This window comes from Ursus americanus, chromosome 13 (assembly GCF_024610735.1).
Source record: "Ursus americanus isolate L20-20 chromosome 13, mUrsAme1.1.p, whole genome shotgun sequence".
Lineage (NCBI taxonomy): Eukaryota > Metazoa > Chordata > Mammalia > Carnivora > Ursidae > Ursus > Ursus americanus.
Window position 1 is genome coordinate 47,187,112 of NC_142139.1, and position 24,680 is coordinate 47,211,791.

Genomic DNA, 24,680 nt, shown 5'->3' on the forward strand with positions numbered 1-24,680 from the left:
AAAATGAAGTCAAGACTAACTGAACTGATCAATCCAGCCAGGGGAAAATAAATTTTGAATTCTAAGAAAAGTTTGGTTTGCTTTGAAATATGACATACCATCCTAGTTTGACAGAGGGCTTTATTAGTCTATTCTATGCCTCATATCAGGAGAAATTCAAACTTGCTAAAAATTGCTTTTACAATATGAGGTAGTTTAGCTTGGGGTGGTGGGGGGAGACATGGGTATTGTGTGGATTACACAGGTATGAGAACACATTATTTGCATTATCTTTCCATTATTTTTACAGATCATGAGTTTAAATATCAGTTTATCCATGTGTGTTGGTTCTTAATCCACATGTAAAAAAATAAGGGGCAGAGTCTGTTTTATACTCTTCAGATCCCCCAAAGGAGGCACTCTGCATAATTTAGATTATGGTCCAATACAAATAGAAAAGGTGGCACAGGTGTAGAGTGGCTCATTACTTTAAATGGTGGGCCTTCTGTTATGTTAATAAAATACAAAGCTGTCACTCCTCTCCCTCTTCTATTACAAAGGCATAGCGGTGAGCTTCCATACTGGACAGTGCTTGTTTAAGTAAATGTCAGGAGTGATCTTGATTCAAAATTTAGCATAAAACACTGTATTAGAATTGATTACCCCAGAGGCTATAAATACAAAATATCTGACAAAGGCCCTGACAAACAAGAAATTTATCAGAAAACAAGCCAATTGCAGATCTCAAGTACAAATCAGCAGCACTGCTTTGTTGAGCTGTCTTTCTCTGTTGAATAGAGATAAGATTGATTGGTGCAACGTTTGGCAAGCTCCCTTAGGCAACAATAAAAACACAAAAAGTAGTGGTGGGAAGGGAGATAGTATAAACTTACAGTTAGGGAATTTTGCAAAAAAAATGGGGGAAAAATCAGTGAAAAAACTATTGATAGGGAACTAGCAGATGGCATGCCAAAGAACTCTTGTTATTTTTCACATTGACTGTGATTATCTTTTTGCCTTGCTTACCATAATTAGAAATGGAAAGTGATTTCTTTTTTCCTTCTGGAAGAAAGTTCTTGTTCTTCTAATATAGAATGTTAAAATGACTAGGTTATAGATACTTCATTAACATCCCAAATATTTTACTCCTTGTTCTTTTATGTGAGAATCTTCAATGTGGTTACATTAGTAAGCTAATCACATGCTATGAAAGACTAAAGAAACTTTTAAATCAATTTAAATAAAGCAGAGTGGTACATTGTGGTTTTCTGATTGATGGGTAATAGCAAATGCTTGAGAAACAGGAGACAACTAGAAAATACTTTAAAAATGTTATTTTTTCAGGGCTTTAATCATTCAGAACATATACTTTATTTTTATTATTCAAAATATAAAAAGGAACCAAACAGAATTTGTATGTGGCTAGAGGTCTTTGCTTGATTGGATTTTCCCCTCTGGACGAAGAATAATCTATGCATTCTAAAATTGCAATTCCATGAAGCAAGATGATCATCAAGGTAGATGAATTAAATCAATATTTTAATTTTCAAATACATTATAAATGTCTAGGAAATATATGTTTAGGAGAATTATTTTTAAGACATATTTGTAAAGCAGTCTTGAAGATATATATCAATGTTGTCATAAATTGTTATATGGAAAATTGATGATTGAAAGTAGCCCGGTCATTTTTTTCCATTAAATATAGTAGAAAAATACATCAAATTTCCAAATGTCTTTACTTACGCTACTTAATGAAAACAATAGTATGACCTTGTGCATGTTACTTAGCTGTGTAGTCTCCATGTTCTCATCTGAAAAATGGGACCCATTAATAATGCCAGTCTTATGAAGATTAAAGGCATGTAATGTATTTAGTATAGTGCCTGGCAAACAGTAACACAATAATTTGTAGTTCTTACTATTTTAGTTTTATTTCTTTGAATCTTAAGATTTAGCAACACTACTTGGAAGAGAAACCTCGATTATTAAAACAAAAAATGTAGAAAGAACACAGATTTGATCTAGTTATTTTTCTGTTAAAAAACTTTTAATTTTTCCCAGGCTCTTATTAAATCATGTCCCAGTGAGGAGTCTGCCATTCCAGGCACTGCACAGTGATCCCAGCCTACATCTCCAGACTTTTCCTCCATGACACACTTTCCTCCTATTACACACTCGCACCCTGTGCAAGTCCATCTTCCGGTCTGAATAACTCACTTTTGGTAAACACATACTCCCTTTTTCCAGCACCATTGTCTTGCTCTTGTTGTGTTCATTGCTGAGAATATCCATTTCCAGGTTTTTATAAATTTAAATCTTTACTAATTTTTAAACTCCTGTTCAAATCCAATTTTTAAATTTTCCATGATGTATCTCCCACTTCTCTAGCTGCCATGGTGGGGAAAAAACCCCTCCCTCCTTTGATCTAGAAAATTCCATCTGTTTCTCTTATTTATGTGCCCTGTCTTCTTTCTTCCATTTACTTGAAAAGCAGTGCATGTCTTATCCATCTGTATACTCCCTGCTCAGCACAGCACCTTGCACAGAGGAGATGCTCTATGAACACTTCCTGATTGAATAGATATTGCATCATGACATATTTAAAATCGGTAGCTATGTGCCATCACTGATTATAACTACTTACAATATGTTAAAGAAGTTCTGAAGAGTGAAGAAAAATTTTATTTTAATAGTTACCATTGTAAATTTTCTAAAAATTCTAAATCTTTTCAGGGTAACCTAGCCATAATTTGGAAATAGAGACTTGACTATTATTTTTTTTCAGATAGACCTAGAAGTTGAATATTTATCTGTACTGATGGTAGAGAGCTAATCCTGGTCCAAACGCCTTCTTTTCCTTTTTGCCAAAAATATTTTCTTACCTGGATTATGTAGGTAATTGCTGAATTCTTCGTTTTTCATGGTTTATTTCAATTACTGATCCCACTCAGTTTTCTGATCCTCGTTCTTTGGCGGACAATAAATTCTCTCACCTGGGCCGCCTGGGTGGCTCAGTTGGTGAAGAGTCTGACTCTTGGTTTTGGCTCAGGGCATGATCTCAAAGTCATGAGATCTAGCCCACATCCAATCCCACATCAAGCCCAGTGTTAGGCTCCATGCTCAGCCATGAGTCTACTTGAGAATTGCTTCCTCTCCCTCTCCTCCTGCCTCTCCTTGCTCTCTCTCTCTCTCTCAAATAAGTAAATAAATCTTAAACAAACAAACAGCAACAAATTCTTACCCGAAAAACCCATCTTAGGGTCAGTTATTTGTAATGTGGCTTGAAAATAACCCTATTACTGCACCATGAACTGATGACCCTATTGCAGATAGAGAGCAACCACATACCAACTCACCTAGCGATCAGTCTGGTCTCCATGCTTACAAAGTTTCCGAGAGCCTGGTCGCATATGATTCAGGATAATAATGAAAATGGTGATGAAAGTATCTCATAAATGTTTTTTTAACAAAAAACACTTTTATTATTTGGTACAGTACAGACAAAACAATATATTGAGTTTTTCCTCCCTGTTGGTAGCTTTTGATTTGACCATCGGCATTTTTCATTATCAGGGAATACGAAATACACACAGAAGTGTGAGGATGGGTCAACTCCTTGAGTATGCCTGCTGAGCAGTGTGCTAAATCATGTCAATCATGAATATATTCATTTATTCGTTGAGAACTTACTTTGTGCCACAGACTGTTTAAATGCAAAGATACTTTTATAAAAAAAATTCTAGTCAATGAGATTCATTAATGTTTATTTATTTGATGTTTAATGTTAAATTACTTTTTTTCCACTTTTTTCTATCCAGGATTGTTGTTTAAGGGTACAATATTATGATTTGAAATATGTATACATTAAAAATGATTACCACAATAAGGTTAGTTAATACATCCGTCAATTCACATAGTTATGTTTTTTTCCCGCCAAGAATCTTATATGGTCTTTTTCAACCTGTGTGCGGCTGTGCTGTTACAGTTGAAATAATTTAGTAAGGCAGGGTAAGGAAAAGGGAATTTAATTATAAAAAAAAATTACCCAAAGGGAATCAAAGGAAAAAAAAAATCCCAAGAAAATTGAATTAAATGAAAACTGTGAAAAGAGAAGAGTATTCATGTTAAAATGTAATTGGCCTAAATTATATTAGGTCACTCCATTTTGATGGATTAAAACAAAAAATTACTAGTAATTAACAGATAGTTATTGAACATCTACCTTGTACCTTGAACTATAACACGTTGAAGGCCTATGGAGAAACTAGGTGAAAAAGAATTATACTTGGAAAAGAATTATAATTGGCTGTGGACATAGACAAGTAATTTGGGACATATTTGGAATAATGAAAGGGAAGCAAGAGCATAAGCATTCATTGGAGGACAGAAAAGCTGAGGACGAGTTGTGCAGGGAAATATCTTGCACATGGAGACAGAGGAGAGAGAGAGAGAGAGCACAAGAAAGCATCACTAAGATGAAGATATTAAAGATTCTAGAAAGATAAGAAATGAATCAAATTAAAATAGCTTATGAAAGCTGAGGGAGAGAATGGGCACTTTAGAGGGTGGTATATTTGTTTTTCATGAGAAATCCATGGATTAAATCTTTTTCTGAAAAAAAAATAAAATAAAAGAGGTACTGAAGCTGTTTGCTTAGTATTTGGAAGTCAGAACTCAAACTTTCTGTGTCAGAAAGGAAGTCCCAAGTAGCACACCTTTGTCCTAAGTGAACTAGAGCGTTCTTGGTTGTCGTTAAGAGAATTGGGTAAACCCTGTCATTTGTTCACTCGGGACATAAGCTGGTTACAATATTGCCTGAAATTCTAATTGAGGACACCTTTAGGACTTCAGAGACAGGATGACGGGCAATAAAGGTGGTGTGAAGGGTATGTCTTTTAAAAGTGGTCTAGAAATCTTACCTGGTTCTATCTAAATAACTTTGTATGAATTCTTAAAAGAACCTGTTCATTTTTGGGCTCTCGAAGCAAAACTTACATAAGATTAAATTCCATTAAAATATTTTCTGAAAGCTAAATCAACATTGTTTACAGTGGATTTGCTCTGTGATGTGTTCAAACACAAGGCTTCTGCCAAGTGTTTTTGCTACCATTTGTACACCTATTAATTAACTCCTTGTAAATGTCTTTGGTATTCCCTTGAGTTTGCTGAGGTTTGCTGTTGAAGCATCACTTTTGCCACAAATCCTCTTTCTTTCGGTTTTAAATATGGAGATGGAGTTTTTAGGTGCCTCAATAAATAGCGCCTCTCTCCCATCCAAGTTTGTAACTAACTGAGAAACAGAGATGGAAATTAGACAAATAGGGATCGATGTATCAACATAAATACGGATGAAACTGATACTGAAGGGCATGGCTTATTGTGAGAGCCAAAGGGGGCTTGCTAATTCTTCCTTCCTAAATTAGAAAAACATACCCATTCACAGATAATGCAGACTTTTTCTCCTTCAGCGAGTGTAAAGGAGAATAAAGTACTCACTCTGCAGTCACACTGAAGAGAGAGAGGAAGGCCATGGGATAAGCTCATTCAGCCACTTCTTCCAAGCGCATTAATCATAAGTCACTCAGTCACCAATGAAAGAGTATGAGGCCAAAAGTGTTACTCTACTAAGACCTTTTCCTTCTGGAAATGGGAAGTATGGGGAATATGCATCTACCCTGACATTAGAGGTCTATATTGTTTTGTTTAATATTTTAAAGAATTGTTATAACAAAACTGGGAATTAATGACTTCCCTTTTGAAAACCATCTTCTACATTTTCCACCCTGTCTGTTTTGTGGAAAGCCATTGAGAATATGCACAAAGCAATACAAAGACATTGTCAAATATAACAGATTGCTTTGTTGTTACCGGCATATCAACTAAACCTTTCAATTTGCCTCATTGACCAATTTTGTATACTAAATATACATTTGTCATAAGTCTAGGGATGTTGACCTTTTCCAGGTTATATCATTTTTTTATTGTTGGGTTAAAGTTTCTAGCTGATAACTTATGTTCTTTTTTTTAAAATATAAAGATGTATTTATTTATTCCAGAGAGAGAGAGAGAGAAAATGCACGAGTGGGGGGAGGGGCAGAGGGAGAGGGAGAGGGAGAGAGAATCCAAAGCAGGCTCCACGCTGAGCTCAGAGCCTGACTATGCGGGGCTCAATCCCATGACCCTGAGCTCCCTAACTGAGCTGAAACCAAGAGTTGAATACACTTAAACTATTGTGCCATCCAGGCCCCTGATAACTTATGTTCTAAAATCAGCCCAAGTTCACCTGTTCAGCTGATATTATAAACAGAATTTATCCTTATGAGTCATGAGAACATGATATGGGTTTTCTATATTATCAGATTGTTCAAAGATATTTGCATAAGTAGGTACAAATGTTCCTTCAAAACTACATCTATGAGGGAGCGATAATTATGATTATTATTGAAATACATCCATTTTGTATTTCCCCTGGAATAAACTCTGTTATCTGCAAGGGCACCTTCCAAGGGAGTCACATGTTTAGCACCTGTCTGTTGGACTAGAGGGCTGAAATAATACACAGTGCTTGATTGAGTACTGTAAGGCAGCCATGACATAGGTATTGTACCCTTAAGCTTGGGTTCAAACTCAGCTTTGCTACTTTATTTTTCATGCTTTCCTTGGACAAGTTGCCTAATTTCTCTTAGCTTTAGTTTCTTTATCTGCAAAATGGAAATAGTAATAGTATTACATTTTAAGATAGTATCAATTAACATTATATATGCTTTTAATACAAAAACACTTATTAAGTACTAAAAATTTTAGCTATTATTATTGTCACCCTTGTGAATTCCAGAGAATGGTAATTTCTAAGTCGCTTTTACTTTTCTGTGAATATCTTGGTCTTTACCGGACAGAACAGATATAGACGAAGGCATAATAGCTGGCTTGGGCCATTAGCTCTGCCTCCTTACTTTCAGTGGCTTCTTCTCATCCTCTATCCATGTAATTAAGGTGCTCTTGTCTCTTTGTAAAATAATAAAGGACACTTTTCTTTGAACCTTCCTTCCTCTCTAAGTGTGAATCTCTCTTTTTTACTTCTACTTTAGAAGTGGGACATTCACTTCTCTTTTTCTTTTATACCTCATTCCTCAGTTTCTAATTTAACTTTATCTTCACAAATACTTATTGAGCATATGCTTGGCACTATGGGTGGTAATTGGGTTACCATGGTGAGTAAGATACATCTAGACTTTACCTGCATGGAAATTCTGCCTCTACCTCACTTTCAGAAGTGCTGAAACTTCTCTCCATAAAGGGGGCAACCGCTCCTAATTGGAGAATTTGATGGCCAATTCTCTCTCTGTGTATTATATAACAACAGCTCCAGGGCAACTGAGATAGATGACATTCTTTTCCTTTCCTTTCCTTTCCTTTCCTTTCCTTTCCTTTCCTTTCCTTTCCTTTCCTTTCCTTTCCTTTCCTTTCCTTTCCTTTTCTTTTCTTTTTCTTTTCTTATCTTTTCTTTTCTTTTCTTTTCTTTTCTTTTCTTTTCTTTTCTTCTCTTTTCTTCTTTCTTTCTTTCTCTCTCTCTTTCTCTCTCTCTCTCTTTCTTTCTTTCTTTCTTTCTTTCTTTCTTTCTTTCTTTCTTTCTTTTCTTTCTTGTATTTATTTATTTGACAGAGAGCACAAGCAGGCAGAGCTGCAGAGGGAGAGGGAGAAACAGGCTCCCCGCTGAGCAGGGAGCCCAATGTGGGACTCAATCCCAGCACCCTGGGATGAGGACCAGAGCCAAACTGACTGAGCCACCCAGGCGCCCTGATAGATGGTATTCTTGAAACTGTGCTCTCACTTGGTGAGAGCCACCACTCTCTCTGGGTCTTTCCCGACCTCTCAGGACCTTCAAATTAGTTAATTAGTTTCCTTAAGTTCCTTTTTTTTTTTTTTTAAAGATTTATTTATTTATTTGAGAGAGAGAGAGCAAGAACACTGTGCGGGGGTGGGGGGATGCACAGACAGAAAGGGAGAGAAAAACTCGAGCAGACTCTGCACTGAGCATGGAGCCTAATGTGGGGTTTGATCCCAGACCCATGTGATCAGGAGCCCAGCTGAAACCATGAGTCGGCCACTCAACTGCCTGCTCCACCCAGGCTCCCCAAGTTCCTCTTTTTTTGATTATACTTTGTACTTTTTCAATTATACCCCAGAGTTCCGTCTTCCATCTTCTTCTCTTGAAATCTCCAGAGTAGCATTTTTGGTAGTATGTAAGATTCTGATCTGTTAAATTCCAAACCTCAGAGTCATCATATTTGAATGTGTTTAGCATCTCCCTTTCTGGCTCTCAATTTTGCTCCTGTCTGGTATTTGCTGTTTTACTTAAAAGCATCACCACGGATTCTTCCATTTCCCAGACTTGTAACTGGGAATCCTCAGCCTCTCTTTCTCACAAACCACACACAATTGATCTAATCCCACTGCCTTTGCCTTCCCCGTATCCCTTTAAACTCCATTCTCTACCTTTGACTAGACTTTCCATTCCTCTAAACCATTCAGCTATGCCAAGTCAACCTAATTGGCAAATCTAGCTAAATAAAAATGGAATCTAAACCTTTCAGTATCTGACCTCAGTTTTCTTTTAGAGTGATAGTATCTACTTCTTTTCTTTCATTACAGGTGACATGGACTGAATTGGGCTCCTTTCCTACCCAAATTCATATGTTGAAACCCTAACCCCCAATGTGACGTATTTGGAGGTAGGGCCTCTAGGAGGTAGTTAAGGTTAAACGAGGTCACAAGGGCCCTGATCCAAAAGGATTGGTGGTCATGTAAGATGAAGGAAAGAGAGAAGTCTCTCTCTCTCCTCTCTCTCTCTCTATCTGTGCCATGTGAAGACACAGTTGGAAGGCATCCAATTATAAACCAGGAAGAGAGCTCTCACCAGGAACCCCTGCTCCCTGATCTGTGACTTTTAGCTTCTAGAACTCTGAAAAAATAAATTTCTATAATTTAATCCACCCAGTATATGATATGCTGTTATGGCAGCTGCAACAGACCAATATACCAGTTAAACTCAAATTTTTATTTCTGATCATTGTTTTTGGACAATACCATGTCTTTCCACCCTCTCTTCCCTCTGTCCATAATTTTCTTCTCTGCTTTCATATGTAGAAAGTTCTCCTCTTCTAAGAGCAAACTCAGGTATTTCCTCCTTTGTTTTTTCCTAAATGTCCTCATATTCACAGAAGCGGTACTAGTAACATTTACTTTCAGAAACAATATACTTATATTTAAGCAATCACAACATTGCACTTTTATATTTCTCTGCCTTAAGAGTCACCTTCTTAAGCCAAGAAAAACTCTATTTTATTCTTCTCTATATTTCCATGGCTAAGCACACTGTTTTGATAATGAATAAATGCTGTTGAATGAACTAAGCATTGATGAATGAATGAGAAATAGAGAAGCTGAATGAATTTTCCTAAACCACTGGTACTAAATTAGGTGATGAGCTAGTGTTCCTTTGAGTATATATTCTTTCTGAGCTATCTGCTTACTAATATCTTCAGTAATTATTTATTGTATAGCTATTACCTTGTATCATTAGCTTTATTGTGGGGTGGGGAGTGGGCTGGTGAGTCGGAAAAAAAGGAAAAAATTGTGCTCCATAAATAATTGGGTTTTTGTCTTGTTTCTTTAATTTTGTTTCTTTAACATGTTTAGATTATCAAGGGAACAAAAGTATAACCATCCATTCTAAGTTTAAGACCTTCCAATGTGCCACATTTCTATAAGGCTTCAGAGAATAACAGTAAGTTTATATAAAAACAGTTGAAAATTTTCTTCTTTGGTACCCAGGATCTTCAATTTATGCCATGGCAAGGACTAATAATCATGATCATAGTTATAGCTATCATAACTACAGAATTTAGAGTTTTAAAAAAATATTTGCAATGGCAGCAATAATCATCAAAATGATTCTGGCTAAAGACAACATATAATCCTAATATTAACAGCCTTAGAATAATGCACTCAATATAATTTCGTGTTTCTAATGGGCTACAAGGAAATAGTAATAATATATCTATATATTGGTTCCGAATTTTAATCTGACGTAAATTGCATTCTCATTTTATAATATAATGTTATAAATAGTAACTTCACTTGAGTCTCCCTGTCTCAGTTCTAATGAAATTTGTGGCCCTGATAACAATAACTATAAAGTTAAATTTTTATTGGTAATATTTGCATCTATTTGTCAGATTTTATAAATTTTGAAATATAAATTTTGGAATTTAACATATAGAATTTGAGGAAGTTTTAGCAATCATTTAGTCCAAACAACCTATTGTATAGATGAAGAAACTATCCTTAGTAATAAGAATTTATACACCTGGGGACACACAGGTAGTTCATGGCCAGGAACAATCTCTTCCTCAGCCTTTCAATACTATTGTGTAGGAAGGTGCTGCCAATACTCAGTTATAATCATTTTTCTAGGTGAATGAGAATCAAAGTGGGATAGTGGGAAGAATGCAGGGTGTGAGTTCAGCAATCCTGGATTTGAGAGTGGTCTGTATGCCTTCCTTGCTGTCTCAGAGGCTTGAGCAAGTGACTTATTTTATCCTTTGCATCATCACTTATAAAATAATAACAGTAATTCCATCTCACTGTCATGTTCTACAGTCAAGGAGGGCATGTGGTTTGTGCACCATTGCATTGCCAGAGCCTGACACAGTGCTTGACACACAGGACATGCTCAGAAACTATGGAGTGAGTGAATAAAGAATGAAGAACTGTGTGAAGTAAGAGAAGAGTATGGAGGCAGAGTGGTCATGCAGTAGTTCTGTGAGCTGGAACGATGTTGGTCTGAATCATTATATAACTCTTATATTGGTCATTTGTATTACTTCTAGTAATTAACCCATTGCAACTAATGTATTAGAGCTATATATTTGCCCAATTGCAGTAGGAAGTATCTTCAGTCTTTCTTACCACTGCTCGTTAAACTCACTCTCTCAGTATGGTGTATTTTCCTACCTCCGGATTCACTCCTGGACTCTTTTCTTAGTGTTTCCTATCACTTTCTACTGATGGCTACAGAAAGTCCCACCCACTCTATTACCCCATCTCCAATCGTCATTAAATTTAAAGATTAGGTTTACTTCAGACAGGGCAACCTGTAATGAGAAAGATGGTGTGGATAACTTCTCTACTTTTTCTCCACTTGCTTCCCATTCTGCTAATTTTACCCCCTACCCTAGAGTCAGGAACTTAGGGGAGGAAGGAGAGTTAAGAGGGCCGAAAGGGTTTCATTCAACATGTGTAGTTATAGTCTAACATTGATTCTCCTTGGCGCATGGCAGTTGGCAAGCTTACTTTTTCTTTTTGTAGGATCCTTTTGTGAATTATTAGAAAATTCCACACTGCTAGAGTTTTCCTGACTCAATTTTCTTGGTGCTTATAACTCCATACTTTCCTCTCTCCTCTGCTCCTTGGGGACTTTGGCCCATCTAAATAGTTCTCTTGGGAGGGGTCTTTATGAAGACAAACCAAAATCACCTCACTTCCATTGGGTCTGCATCTGTGCCATTAGTGTATTAGTTTGCTGGGGCTGCCATTACAAAGCACCACAGACTGGGTCGTTGAGCAACAGAAGTTTATTTTCTCACAGTTCTGGAGGCTGGAAGACAGATCAGGGCATAGGCAAGGTTGCTTTCTTCGGGAGCTTCTCTCCTTGGCTTGTAGATGGCCACCTTCTTCATGGATCTTCACATAATCTTCCCTCTGTGTGTGTTTATGTCTAAATTTCCTTTTATTATAAAGACACCAGTCACATTTCATTAGAATCTACTCTAATTTTAAAGACCTGATTTTCTAGTCCAGCAACATTCTGAGGTACTGGGGGTTAAAACTTCAACATATGAATTTTGAAGTGACGCAGTGTATTCCAGGTTACCTATAAATACACATATTCAGGACTGCTTCACCAGATTTTGCAAGCTCAGGCAGTTACCAGCAAAGCTTTCTCTTGTGGAGTTTGTCCACAATCAGCCTCTCCCACTTAAACTTCTCATGTGCATGTTGCACACCGCTACCCATGTCCTTCAAATTCCAGACAACAAATGTCAGGTTTTGCCAGTAGTTCTCTTGTTTTGAAGGGTGTGCTGAGAGTATCTTCCACTCACTAACTGGAAACTCCCTCTTCAATGAAATCCTCCTTACAGGCATCTTCTATCTCTTCTTTTAAGTGTCTGAGGGGAAGGTGGTGAGTGGTTAATGACGGCAGGACCACGCAGGTGTTAGTGGCCCAGTGCCTTGACTCCTCTCATATTGTTCTTGGCTTTGGGGCATCTATGGAAACTCTTACACAAAACAATACTTTAGTGAGTACACTTATACTAATATCATTGTGCATATTCATATTTATTTATTTACTAGAAACATTTCTAGAAGTCATTGTTTATGGTGTCTTTTGATAATTGAAACATTTTATTTTTAATGCGGATAAAATTCTTAGTCTTTTTCACTACGTTTTGTGCTTTGCTGTTTTATTTTAGAAAATCCTTCCTGATCAGAAACCATAAATATATTCATGTGCATTTTCATCTAGGTGCATTAAAATTTCTTCTTTTAAAAATTTGAAGAACCTAGAATTGATTATTTCAGTATTTATGGTATGAGGTATGCATCAAATTTTTTATATGGTCACATAACCATTGTCCTAACAGCTCAACAGAATAGTCCATTCTTCTTTTGCTGACTTTCAACGCCATCTCTATCATATATGAAGTGTCCATACATGCGTAGGACTGTTTCTGAGCTCTACATTCTGTTCTATTGATTTTTTTTTTTTTTGTTCCTCACCTTAACATCACCACCAGCTGTCATAATTACCATGGCTTTATATTTAGTCTTGACATCTGCTAAGACAGATTTATCAAAACTTTTTCTCAATTAAATTGTCTTAGATGTTCTTGACCCTTATCTATTTGATATGTATTTTAGGATCAGCTTCTCATATTCCACAAAGAGTTCTAGGACCCTCCACCCCACTCCTTGCCATCAGCACCATCTGCTCACTGGGAAACCGTCAATCACTGAAGAAAAAGGATATGTAGGGAAGCTGATGGAGCAGTGGCAAGGTCCACTTCAATCTCTGCAAGGCTCAAGGAGGCCACTAAACAACATTCTATACTGTACACTGATATGGATGATGAATATTGGCCTGAACTACTAACTGGTCTTGAGAATATAACCTAGAGTATATACTAAGATACCAATGTACTGACTTTTCTGCTGTTCCCTTATTGTCTCTTACCAGTTCAAGGGCAGTCTGGACACATGGTAAAATTGTGTAAAAATAACCCTGATTTAATCCAGGTATTACTCTGTATGCTAGAATTTTATTGTAAAAAAGCAGCTGCTGAGTCTGGACAATGATACCTTTAAATATGAATAGGCCAAAATATTGATGATTAATTAAAAAAAAAAGTTCTGGGGCACCTGGGGCTAAGGTTGTGATCTCAGGTTCCTGGGATCAAGCCCCATGTTGGGCTTCCTGCTCAGCAGGGAGTCTGCTTGTCCCTCTTCCTCTGCCCCTCTCCCCATGTGCGTGCGCACTCTCTCTCAAATAAATAAAATCTTAAAAAAAGTTCTATGAGATTTTGTTTGGTAATGCATGGAATTTATAGATAAATTAAGGATGATTGATATTTTTTATGAAGTTTCATATGTAAGAATATATTTTTTCCACTTAACCTTTTTTTGTGACATTCAGTAATATTTTAAAAATGTTATATAAAGCTTGTTTTTTTTCCCCTAAGTACCTTATAGGTTGCAAGCTGACAAAATAGGTGTTATATGAGAAAAAGTGAATAGCGGGACACAGATTTCCTGATCCCTTTCTAGAACGCACAGTACTCTTTTACCATACTTTAGGCCTTCAGGAAGTTATCATTATATTTAAGTACTGAGAAATAGGTAAGATGAGGCAGAGGATATTTTAATTCAGGTAGCATAGAATTGAAGTCATCAATTATATCAGAAAAATAAAAAGTGCTTTCCTTTGGATTATGTATGCGCAGGCCTCTCAAAGACAAATGGAAAAACCTTGTTAAACATTGTTCACTTTGTGACTTTGTTATGTGGCTTAACTTGGTAGTGATGTCTGCTCAAAAATTAAAAGAAAAGAAAAGAAAAGCAGTTTAAGAACTGCCAGTATCACTCTTTATTAAGCTCATCTATAGTTCTGAGAGATATTTCATTATGTAATGTGACAAAGATCTCACCCAGAAAGATAGAATAAACTTTTGTGCTATGGATTCGGTGGCTCATTCAATAAACATTAATCCAGAGCTGGAATCCAGGCACTGTACCAGGTGCTTAGGGTGCAAAGATGAGTATGACACAGTCTCCATTTGCAAAGAACTGACAGGGAGATAAAACATGTAAGTATGCAGTAACAAGTTACTGGAGCAGTGGGAGCTGTACAGGGCACAGTGAGCGTTACCAGAAATGGACGAGCGCTTCTACTCTGGACTACCTGAGCAGTTGAGAGTAAATTTATTTCCCAGGTAGTTGGCTGTGGGTGAAATGGAACAAAGAGGGAAGAATTCTGTAGGTAAAGGATGTAATCTAAACTTGGAAGCATGAAGTGTTCTAGTATGTTCAAGAAACTGGTAGTAGTTTTTAAAATATGGAATATAAGATGAGAGCTTTAGGGAGAATAAAACTAAAAAGACCAATCAGACCATAGGTGCTTTGTATTCTCTTGTATTCTGTTCTGGGGATGTGGCTACTGTAGGCAGTAGAGAAAAACTGAAGGAGAGAACAGGGTCAGACAGAACTCACTCTGACTAAAATTAGAATACCAACGTCAGGAAGAGTGGAAATTGGGAGGCATGGGACCAGACGATTACAGTACTGCAAGCAAGCGGTAATGTAGGACTGAAATAAAGCAATAGCAGTGGAAATAGAGAAAGATGGATGGATCGGAGTATCATTAGGGTGACGGAATCAATAGGACTTACGGATAGTTTATATGTGGGGATTAGGGACTTGGGGGCCCAGGAGCAGCTATAAATATGAGAAAATTCCCATCTGGTTTGGGAAATTGGGTGAATTGTAGCTGTTGTAGCACTAGCCATCCAATATTATTGCTCACTCACCTGGGTAGATTTGCTTTTATGTGATCAATCTAAGTTCCATTACTTAGCAGATAAAATGTAAATTGAATGTAGGTCTTGTCTTGAGATGTTTGTTGTAATATATTATGAGAAATTAAATTTTAGAATTTCCACTTGAAAAAGGTTTCTCAGAACACCTGTGAGTAACAATGAAGTACTATAGCAATTAGTTTGAAACTGTTATGATCTAAAGCATAGATCCATATCAATGGCATATCTCAACAGACTGCGTCTTTGTAAACATTTGTATTTAACTTTGTCACCTAGATATAGACTACTCATCTTGGGTTCTGGGGATTTTCAGGTCTGGATGAATGACTGAACTGATTGAGAATTGCCTGGAGCAAGATGTAATCATTTTTATGTTTTATTTTCTATCAAAAAATTCGGAAGGCACCAAAAGAAGAATTTTATGTTTACCTGTCAAGCTGAGAAAAATTAACACTGTAGAGTTTCAAGTGAACTGGATTTTTTAAAAGACTTTTTTATTTATTTGAGAGAGAGAAAGAGAGACTAGGGAGAGAGAAAGAGAGGGGGAGAAGGAGAGGGAGAGAGAGAATCTCAAGTAGACTCCTTGCTGAGTGCAGAGCCCAACTCAGGGTTCAACCTCAGGACCCTGAGACCATGAGCTGAGTTGAAACCAGGAGTCAGAAACTTAACTGACTGAGCCACCCAGGAGCCCCGCAAGTCAACTGGGTTCTTATGCAGAATTTCTTGCATGCACAGCCAATGAAAAGTATAGAATTTGTGTAAAAAAATTATATATTATATATAACTAACAAAGGTGATTCAAATAGTAAGCTGCTATGAGAAAAATATCTCAAAAATGAAGCTGTAAAAAACTTTTGACAATCATCTTAATATGTCATTAGGTATTTGGAAATAATTACATATGGGTTAAAATTAGGGAAATATCTTTGAAAAATTAAAATTTAGAGTATGTCCTTATGTTGAAGCATTGATTTAATTATCTATTTTTGCTTCCAAATATATAAGTATTATTTTCATTACCTAGAAAAGAGGTCACTCTAAATGGTACAATGACCAGTATTTTTCTCTGTTTAACTACTAATTATTTCAGTTAATCTACTATGTAGAGTTGGGAAATATATTTTGAATTTCTTATTTTGTATGTATTTTTTTAAAGATTTTATTTATTTATTTGTCATAAGGGAGTGAGAGAGAGAGCACAGCAGGGGGAGCAGTAGGCAGAGGAAGAAGCAAGCTCCCTGCTTAGCAAGAAGCCCAATATGGGGCTTGATCCCAGGACCCTGAGATCATGACCTGAGCTGAAGGCAGATGCTTAACTGACTGAGTCACCCAGGCATCCCATATTTTATATGTATTTTTATCAATGATATAGTAAGATTATTTAGTTTGCTTTGTTTCTTTTCCTTTGGTTCTAGTTTTCTTACAGTCTGATTAATGAGAAGATTTTAGTGTTTCTTTATCTTTCAAAACTACTTGTGCTATTAAATTTGGGAAGTTTTGAAGACATTATATTTTTCTTATAATAAGTCTAAACCATAATAATCGCTCATGTAGTAAAAGTGGTAGATTTTGATTTGTTGATTTTTTAGTATTCAATATTTATAGCTTTGGGGGGGAAGGATCAATGACATTTTTTATTTTGATGGAATAGATTATAACTGTTGCCAGTATTACTTAACTTCTTGGCTCATTGCTATGTTTTCATTGTTGTTCAGTTATAAATTAGTCATGCAATTGAAATACAATTTGCAAGGATAATAATTGAACATATTGAAACTTGTGAATATTTTACTTAAAAGGCTAGAGTGGGTTAAATAAAGGTTTTTTTGGTAACATCAATAGGATGTATGAGTTATAAGTAATATTTTCAAAACTAAAAATTGCAAAAAGGCTATGGTTGTATATTAGAGAACAAAAAGGTTAAGAAAGCTGAGCCATTGGAAATTATTTCCATGTTTTATAAAATATGCCATATTTTTATAAAATCGGTTATTTACACTTCCTCACATTTCATTCGTTACTAGAAAATTCATTAGTATCATCTAGTTAAAAAGCATAGGACTCATCAAAATTTGCATCTTGTCACAAGACATTTTGATTAGATTGGTGAAAAAAAACAACAATGAAAGGGTAGGACTTTTCAGATCGCTAAGGGAATCTAGTGTTCCTCCAACACATGGGCTTTAAAGATCTACATATTTGGTGGATTGATCTTTCATATTCTTTTGAAATTCACAACGTGCTTTTAGCAATGAGTTTAAAAATATTTTCTTCTTTATAGCAAACTTCTGGTTTTTTATTGCTTCTGCTTTACACTCTCCTTCTCCACTCTTCGCTAATTGCTTTGTACCAGAAAGAAACCCATATGTTATAAGACTATTAATATGTTCCTGTTAATATTTCACCAGGGGATCACATTTTGTTCCTTGTGTTAGTGTAATTTTTAAGCCATTTTGCTATGATGTTAACTAAACTGCTCCTAACTCTGAGCCTTAAATAGTTTCATCGTTTGGATACATCCTTTGGTGAATATGACGATCTCACTTAAAAATTTTGAGTTTCTTGCTATTTGATATTGTACAAATATCTATCAAAACATATAATTTGGGATACAGTCTTTCCTTTTGTGTTTTCACATCCCAAGATCTCTTGAATTAGTCTTTATATCCTTACATGTTAAAATACCTGTTCTTGTAAGTTTTATATCGAAGATGTGTGTGTGTGTGTGTGTGTGCATTTATATATATAACATATATGTTTTCACAGCAAAATGAACTTTTTTCCCTTTTAGGAGAAAAATGTAGTTTCCTACGTGGATGCATTAAGGCAACTTTCAGCAGATTTTTGGAGTTGCTGGGCTGATGGAAAAATCACAAAATATATTAGTAGGGGAAGAGGAAAGGTGTTTTTTACTCTCTGCTTGAAAAGTGACAGAATAAAGGAACCCTTGAGAAATGTGTCAAATAGATCTTTTTCCCCCCTTGTGGAAGAAAAGAGTCTGAAGCTAAAAAGAGAAGGCAGCCTTTGTGAGTCTTACTTGCAAACTGTGCCAGCCTACCTGAGGTTTTTGTTCATTCTTAACACGTTGAACGTCTTGAAGTGTCTAAGAATATTGAGATGGAGAGCAGCAGTGGGGTCTAACGTAGAGTATTACTCTAATTATCAGTTCTGAAGTTGAACTTAAGTATTTTTTGGTTGCTTAATAAGTGGCTCAAACTTTGAAATACTTCCAGCATTTTTAAAAACTCAAAATATATATCTATGTGAAAATTGGATCAATTAGTTGGACTCCGTGAGTCCTTTCTCACAGGTTCATGAGCTGGGGCAGTGCTGGTTATGTTTGCTTCCTATATGCATCATTTCAGTCTTCTGAAGCAATTCAAACTGCCTGTATGTTCTTTCTTCTGATACTCAGTAAAAAATGTACAGTTATATACTGAGAGACTTCTGCAAGAATGTTGTTTAGCTATCTCACTCTTTCCCTAAATTTCCTAAAAAATTAGAAACACACTTCATTGCATAAAATTTGCCTTTCAGGTAATCTAATTCAACCTAACCTCAGTATCTGATACAACATATATGATCGGTAAGTATTTGGGTCTTAATGACTAATAATGTACATGGGGACCCTAATGATGATCAGTTCTGATGAAGAATGAGAATATTAAATAGATTTTTAAAAAGATTTTATGTATTTATTTATTTGAGAGAGAGAGTGTGGCAGTGCGAGCTGGGGGTGGGGTGGGATGGGGTGGGGGGAGGGTGGGAGGAGAGGGAGTGGGAAGCAGACTCCACGCTGAGTGGGGAGCTGCATGTGGGGCTCCATCCCACAATGAGCAGAAATCAAGAGTTGGATGCTTAACCGACTGAGCCATCCAGGGGCCCTGAGAATATTAAATAGCTTTAAATAATGGATATTAGTAATAAACCGTATGGGTTGAAAATTCACATTTATAAAAAATTGGTCCACATATTTTCTTTTTCCTCATTTAGCCTGATTCTTACTTCAATCACCCACTTCATTCCAGGTGGGAAAAACTTAATCTTGACCAATTTCAAGTCCTCTACCCAGGATAGATATCTAAATTCTGGGAACTCAATAGAATTCCTTGAGATTGGGAGGGTGAAAAGTGGATGTTGCCTGCCCATACAAAAATCTAGTGAGGTCAGTTGTCCCATTTGAACCTTGAGCCTCGATTTCTGAAGATCATGCTGAATTATTACTTGGGCCTATCTGCCTGGTCCCTTTAAGTCTTGGTGCCATCTTTGCTTCCTCTGGGCCCTACTTGGTGACACAAGAATCATTTTACTATTTTCATGCCTTGTTAGTCACATAGGCACTGTCTGCCCAGATACATTGCCCAACCATGCCCAGTTGTGAGGACTCTTCCAGGGAAAACACACTGGCTCTCTTTGCTCTTGGGTCTCACACACTAATCTCTAGTAATACTGTCTTCTTGGGGAGGCAGGCTTCAGAAACTCTTTATCTGTGACCCATATTCATCTATATTGTCATTCATCCCTCCTCTGTCTTTTTTCCCCTCCTATTTCCCTACCTCTTGCCTACAGAATCTTTAAAAAAAAGAAAAGAAAACAAAAAAATTGCTCTCCTCAAATAGATTGTCTTTGCTTTCTTATTCCTCTAAGGAATTTGTTATTTCAAACACAAAACTTAGAAGAATATTAAAATTTTCCCTTTCCCTGACTTCTGTTCCTCACATCTTTCCTTTGAGGAAATAAGCAGAAAATAGCCAGGGAGCTTTATTGGGGACTTGGGGGTGAATTTGGGAGGATGAGAAATGTAAATTGCATAGATTAATATTTATAAATACTACATTGCTGCATGAGCAATGAAACTAAGCATTTTGATATACTGAATCATAGGAAGAAAACATGTAAACTTTCTATTTGACTGTGAAAGATGGATTATTGAATACATTTATTATCAATAGATTATGGATCAGGGGCATTTATATTCACAATACCAGGATAAAATATATATATATATTTTTAAGTGATCAGCATCCTTCCCAAGGAAAATCTAGAATTCTTTTTAATAGGATAAATTCCATGCTGCTTATATGGGAAGTATATATTCAGTCCTGTCTGGTGCTACCATCAATTCAAATAAATGAAAGGAGGTATTTTAAAAACACAAACTAAAATATTATGGACAAAAAAAAAATTGGTACTGCTTAATTTTTATATTAGCCTATCTTTTTCTACCTTAGAATGATAAAGAAAGGTTACATGTAACTTGTACATGGGTCACCAAATTTGCTCTGTAGGTTATAATCCCACGATCGCCTTGGGAATGAGAAGTCTGTGGGCTTGCCTGGCTTTTGATACTTGTCTTTGAACAGTGGTCTCTTTAGCTACAAAAGGCTTTCAAGAGCCCCTCTGGAAACAAACTCCAAAGACAGACTCTTTCAAAATGAACATTCTTGTCTATCCTAGGGCTAGCCTTTAAGTGAATAGGCACTGGGGGTGCATTGTAAAGAAAAGTGTTTTTTTTTTTTTTTTCCTAAGTCCTGATCTGAGTGAAATGAATAGACAGCACTCTGATGAAGGCTGAGGCACTGGTGACAGTATTTCGTCATTAGAAGGGTGCTAAATGGCATGGAAACCCGGTTGTAAATTCACACTGCTATTCAGCTCATGTCACTTTGAAAATTATGTGTAAAACCAGCCCGGGATGTTCAAATACATTTTTATACAAGGCAGATCATTACTTGGGGTTAATTATAAAGATGTGTCTCTTCCAGTGTGAGCCCGCACTGGCTCTTCTCTTCAGCGACTGGCAGGGGGCAGCAGACAGCAGAGATAACCTTTACCATGCACAAGTAAATTTAGTCTGCTTCATTAAACTAATTCTTAAATTAGTGATGCCATTCCAGAAGTAATTGGTGCCAAGACAGGTCATGGAAGCCTGAGGAAAAAATGGCAGGAGGAGTAGAAACTGAAGGGCCTTGAATGCCATACTAATAATTTTTAGCTTTCTATGAACGCTCACTGGAGGTTTCTAAGGAGGTGAATGACATGACTATCTGCGAATTGCGTATATTAAGATTTGCATTTTAGAAGAGTGATTTGAAGGCAGTATGAAGTCTTCCCTACTTTGAAAGAGTCAAAGTAGCAAGTATTTCATGTTTATTCTTTCTAGGTCTTGTGACAGGTGTTTTACCTGCTTAACTACTTAATAGTTATTACCTGGGAAGGAGGAAAATTAAATCATGTACCCAAGGTCATATAAAGAGGAAATAACAACTGCTTTTGCTACTATATTATGATGTCTCTTGCTGAAACCTGGGAGACTAGCTACAAAGGTACTTCACAAATCCTAATGAATCCATGAAGTTCTGAACTTGAATCCTGAGCTAAGTACAGATCATTGGAAGAGAATTAGCTGAACTTGGTACATAATAAAATGTAGTGTTGAAGTGTCTGGAATTACTCCTGGGTTTGTGAATGGGGAAAATAGGTAGATATCACTTCCAACATCTGAGATAAGGGTTGTGTATCATGAACAAAAGTTTTATTTTGTGTGTGGGTGTGTGTGTTGAGAAATTATAATTTCTATGGGACAGATAAATGGAGCTATATAGCAGAATTTTGATAAAGTGGACCCAGAGAGCAGAAGAATATTATAGATTGGAGAGAGAGATTTGTGATCCATAAATAGGTAAGTGGTTGGAAGGAGACATCATGCCTGTGATTGTCCAAGAAGTCAGTGGAGAGAGATGAGACATGGAAGGCCGAGAACTCTGAAGAGATTCTTTCCTGTGTATAAAACTCGCACTTAGGTAGCAAGGGAAAATACAGCTTTCCATACTCTATTTCTGGGGCTTCTGATTGGTACCCAGGGAGTCCCATGCAAATGGACAACACTTTGGGAAACATTTATTGAGGGGATGAACAGCTGGAGTCTGTGAGAGAAGCAGGACTGAAATGGTAGGAAAAGTACCAGGCAAGAGTCAGTCTCAGAAGCCAAGGCAAGAGAAACTTTAGAGAAGGAAGGCATTATCGGCATTGTTGAGAATTTCAGAGAGCATTGAATTTCAGGGGGCTGAGAGGTAACTCATTCCTCTTGGGTGTTGCAGGCTGTCAGTCTTCTGCCCCTGTTGGCATAGATCTATTTCCTTCCATGGCTACCAGCTTCCCCCACTTCTCTTAATGCAATAAACACTCACAAACCTTGACTGGGGAACACTGCCATCATTCTCTATTTCTGGACGCTAACTTCCAACTGAGGAAACAGTTCACTTTTAGCAAAAGTCAGATTGAATGTTGTCCAAGGGAAGTCCATAAATAAAAGAGGACTCACCATCAGATTTCTTGTCTGCTAGATTTTCATGCACTTTCTTCAGAAGTAGTATGCAGCAGGAATATTGGAAACGGCAGGTTTCGGACATTCTTGTATTTTCATATCAAATGTGCTACTTGAATCCAGGAAGTTACTTCATTCTCACAATATTTGTTTTGGCTTCAAGTATGAGGGTGCTGTGTTTTGCTGCATGAAATCATTCTCCTGTCCACACTCCTCCCCACTTCCCAACACACCTGCAGCCTTATGGAAATCACCCGCAGGGATTAGAATCACCGAAGAGGCTGGCAAACAAACAGTAAATGCTATTCATAAATCTCTAAGTCAAGCCTGAAGCAAACTCACAGGGAACACCAGAAAATGAATTTTATTTTAAATTGCAATAAGGATCAGCAGATATACCTTGTGATTTCAGGATGATTAACTGTAGGATTCAGTTAAGAGGTTTCATCTCTCCAGAAAATATAAGGCAAACAGTCCCACGACTGACTTATAGATCTTTACTGTATTTGGCATAATAAAATGACAGTTCTGATCAAGTATGGTTTTAGCAGGTCTTGTACAACTTCACTGTTTAATTCAGAGCACAAGAAAGTCAATTTTGGGTTCAGTGCCTGAGATCTTTTTTTTTTTTTTATGGGTTTAAAATTATTTGTGTATGAAATTTTTTTGGTAATTCCAATAAGTATTACCCCTGACTGGAAACTAGAATTGACAAGAACTTTGGGGTTTAGAATTCTTTTAATATGCTTATACCACTTTTCCTAATGGAATATGAATGTTGGTAAAAACAACATATCCAAAACATCTAGATGTAATTTAAAATTTTATTTCTACCATTTGTTTTATAATATGTGATGGCCCTGATGCAGAAAATTGTAGGGGCCAAACAATTTATTGTAGGCAATCTGTTAAAAATATCTTGAAGGGTAAAATTAGAAAACAAATTAAAGGGAAATGTGATCCATGCTTATGTGAGCACAGAGAATTCTTGGTCCACCTAGAGGGATGTTTAGTGCCAGCCTCTATTTCTTGATCATTACTTCCCCATGTCTCCTCCTCCAGTTTCCTTTCAAGGTTCATTAGGGCCACCATTAATAAATTTCGACTCCCATCCTTCTTGCCTTTGTACAATCTTTATGGTTAAAGCCTGTATCCTCCCCCTCTTTCAGTGACTTTATATCTTTTACTAAACATCTATTTTTAAAATAAGTGTATATTGCTGAAATAATTTGTATGTGAAATTTAAGATCTTTACATTCCAATGAACACATGTTATATATCAGTAATATGCTTCTCGTATGTTAAGGAGAAAAAAATCTATCACTTATAGATCTCTAAGGAGCAGGGCGAGAATAAATAGGTGAGCTCTGGCTTACAAAATCGTGCAGTGACAGCTGCTTTGGACTCATAAATGAGATGTTTGAAAAGGGCATGAATAGGGCAGGAGAAAAAATACTTTGCTTAGCAACACACCTGTGTTTCTTCTTGTTATAGATTCTTACGAGATGGATTTCTTCAATTAGAACTTGTCTTGCCTCTTTCTCTCCCTCCCATTGAGCTTTCTAACACAAAACTAAACACCAACATCAAGGAATGTTGGATTTTGGAGACGTTTGGTATAAAGCAAATGAGGAAAGTCCCTCTACCAGCTGTGTAATTCTTAACTGAAGTGGGAATGTAACAGAAAGCATATAGCAATTCCGATACAGACCATTTATTTGCTTTTGAAATTATATACATTAAAAATGAAAAATAGTTATGAAGCATAGCTATATATGTTTTCAAGAACAGAAAGTTTATGTCTAGTTTCTGGATAAAATTTATTCCTCTTTCCCCTTCATATACATTACTAGAGTTATGAATTTGTTGAAAAAATTAATGTACCAGTTTTGAAAGTCTTTTTTTTTTTCTGAAAAAAAAAAAAGTTAAATTTCAGGATTTCTTCAAAACCTAGGACTCAGATGTGTAGGCCCCTTCCTTCAGTGTCCACTGCTACTTGTTTGTTTTTAAATTTATCTTTTCTTCATATCTGACGGAGTAGGTAACCGCGGCTTCTCGGAATTAGAGAAAAATTGGCCAGCTAGACCTTATCGTATGTAAGATGAAGAGGGTTTATGGTTAGGTGGGAAGATTTGAAGCAGTAGCCAGAAAGACAAGACAACTGTGACTTCAAATGACAGAGTGGCATGCTCATTGAAGTGCTATCCCAGAAGAAC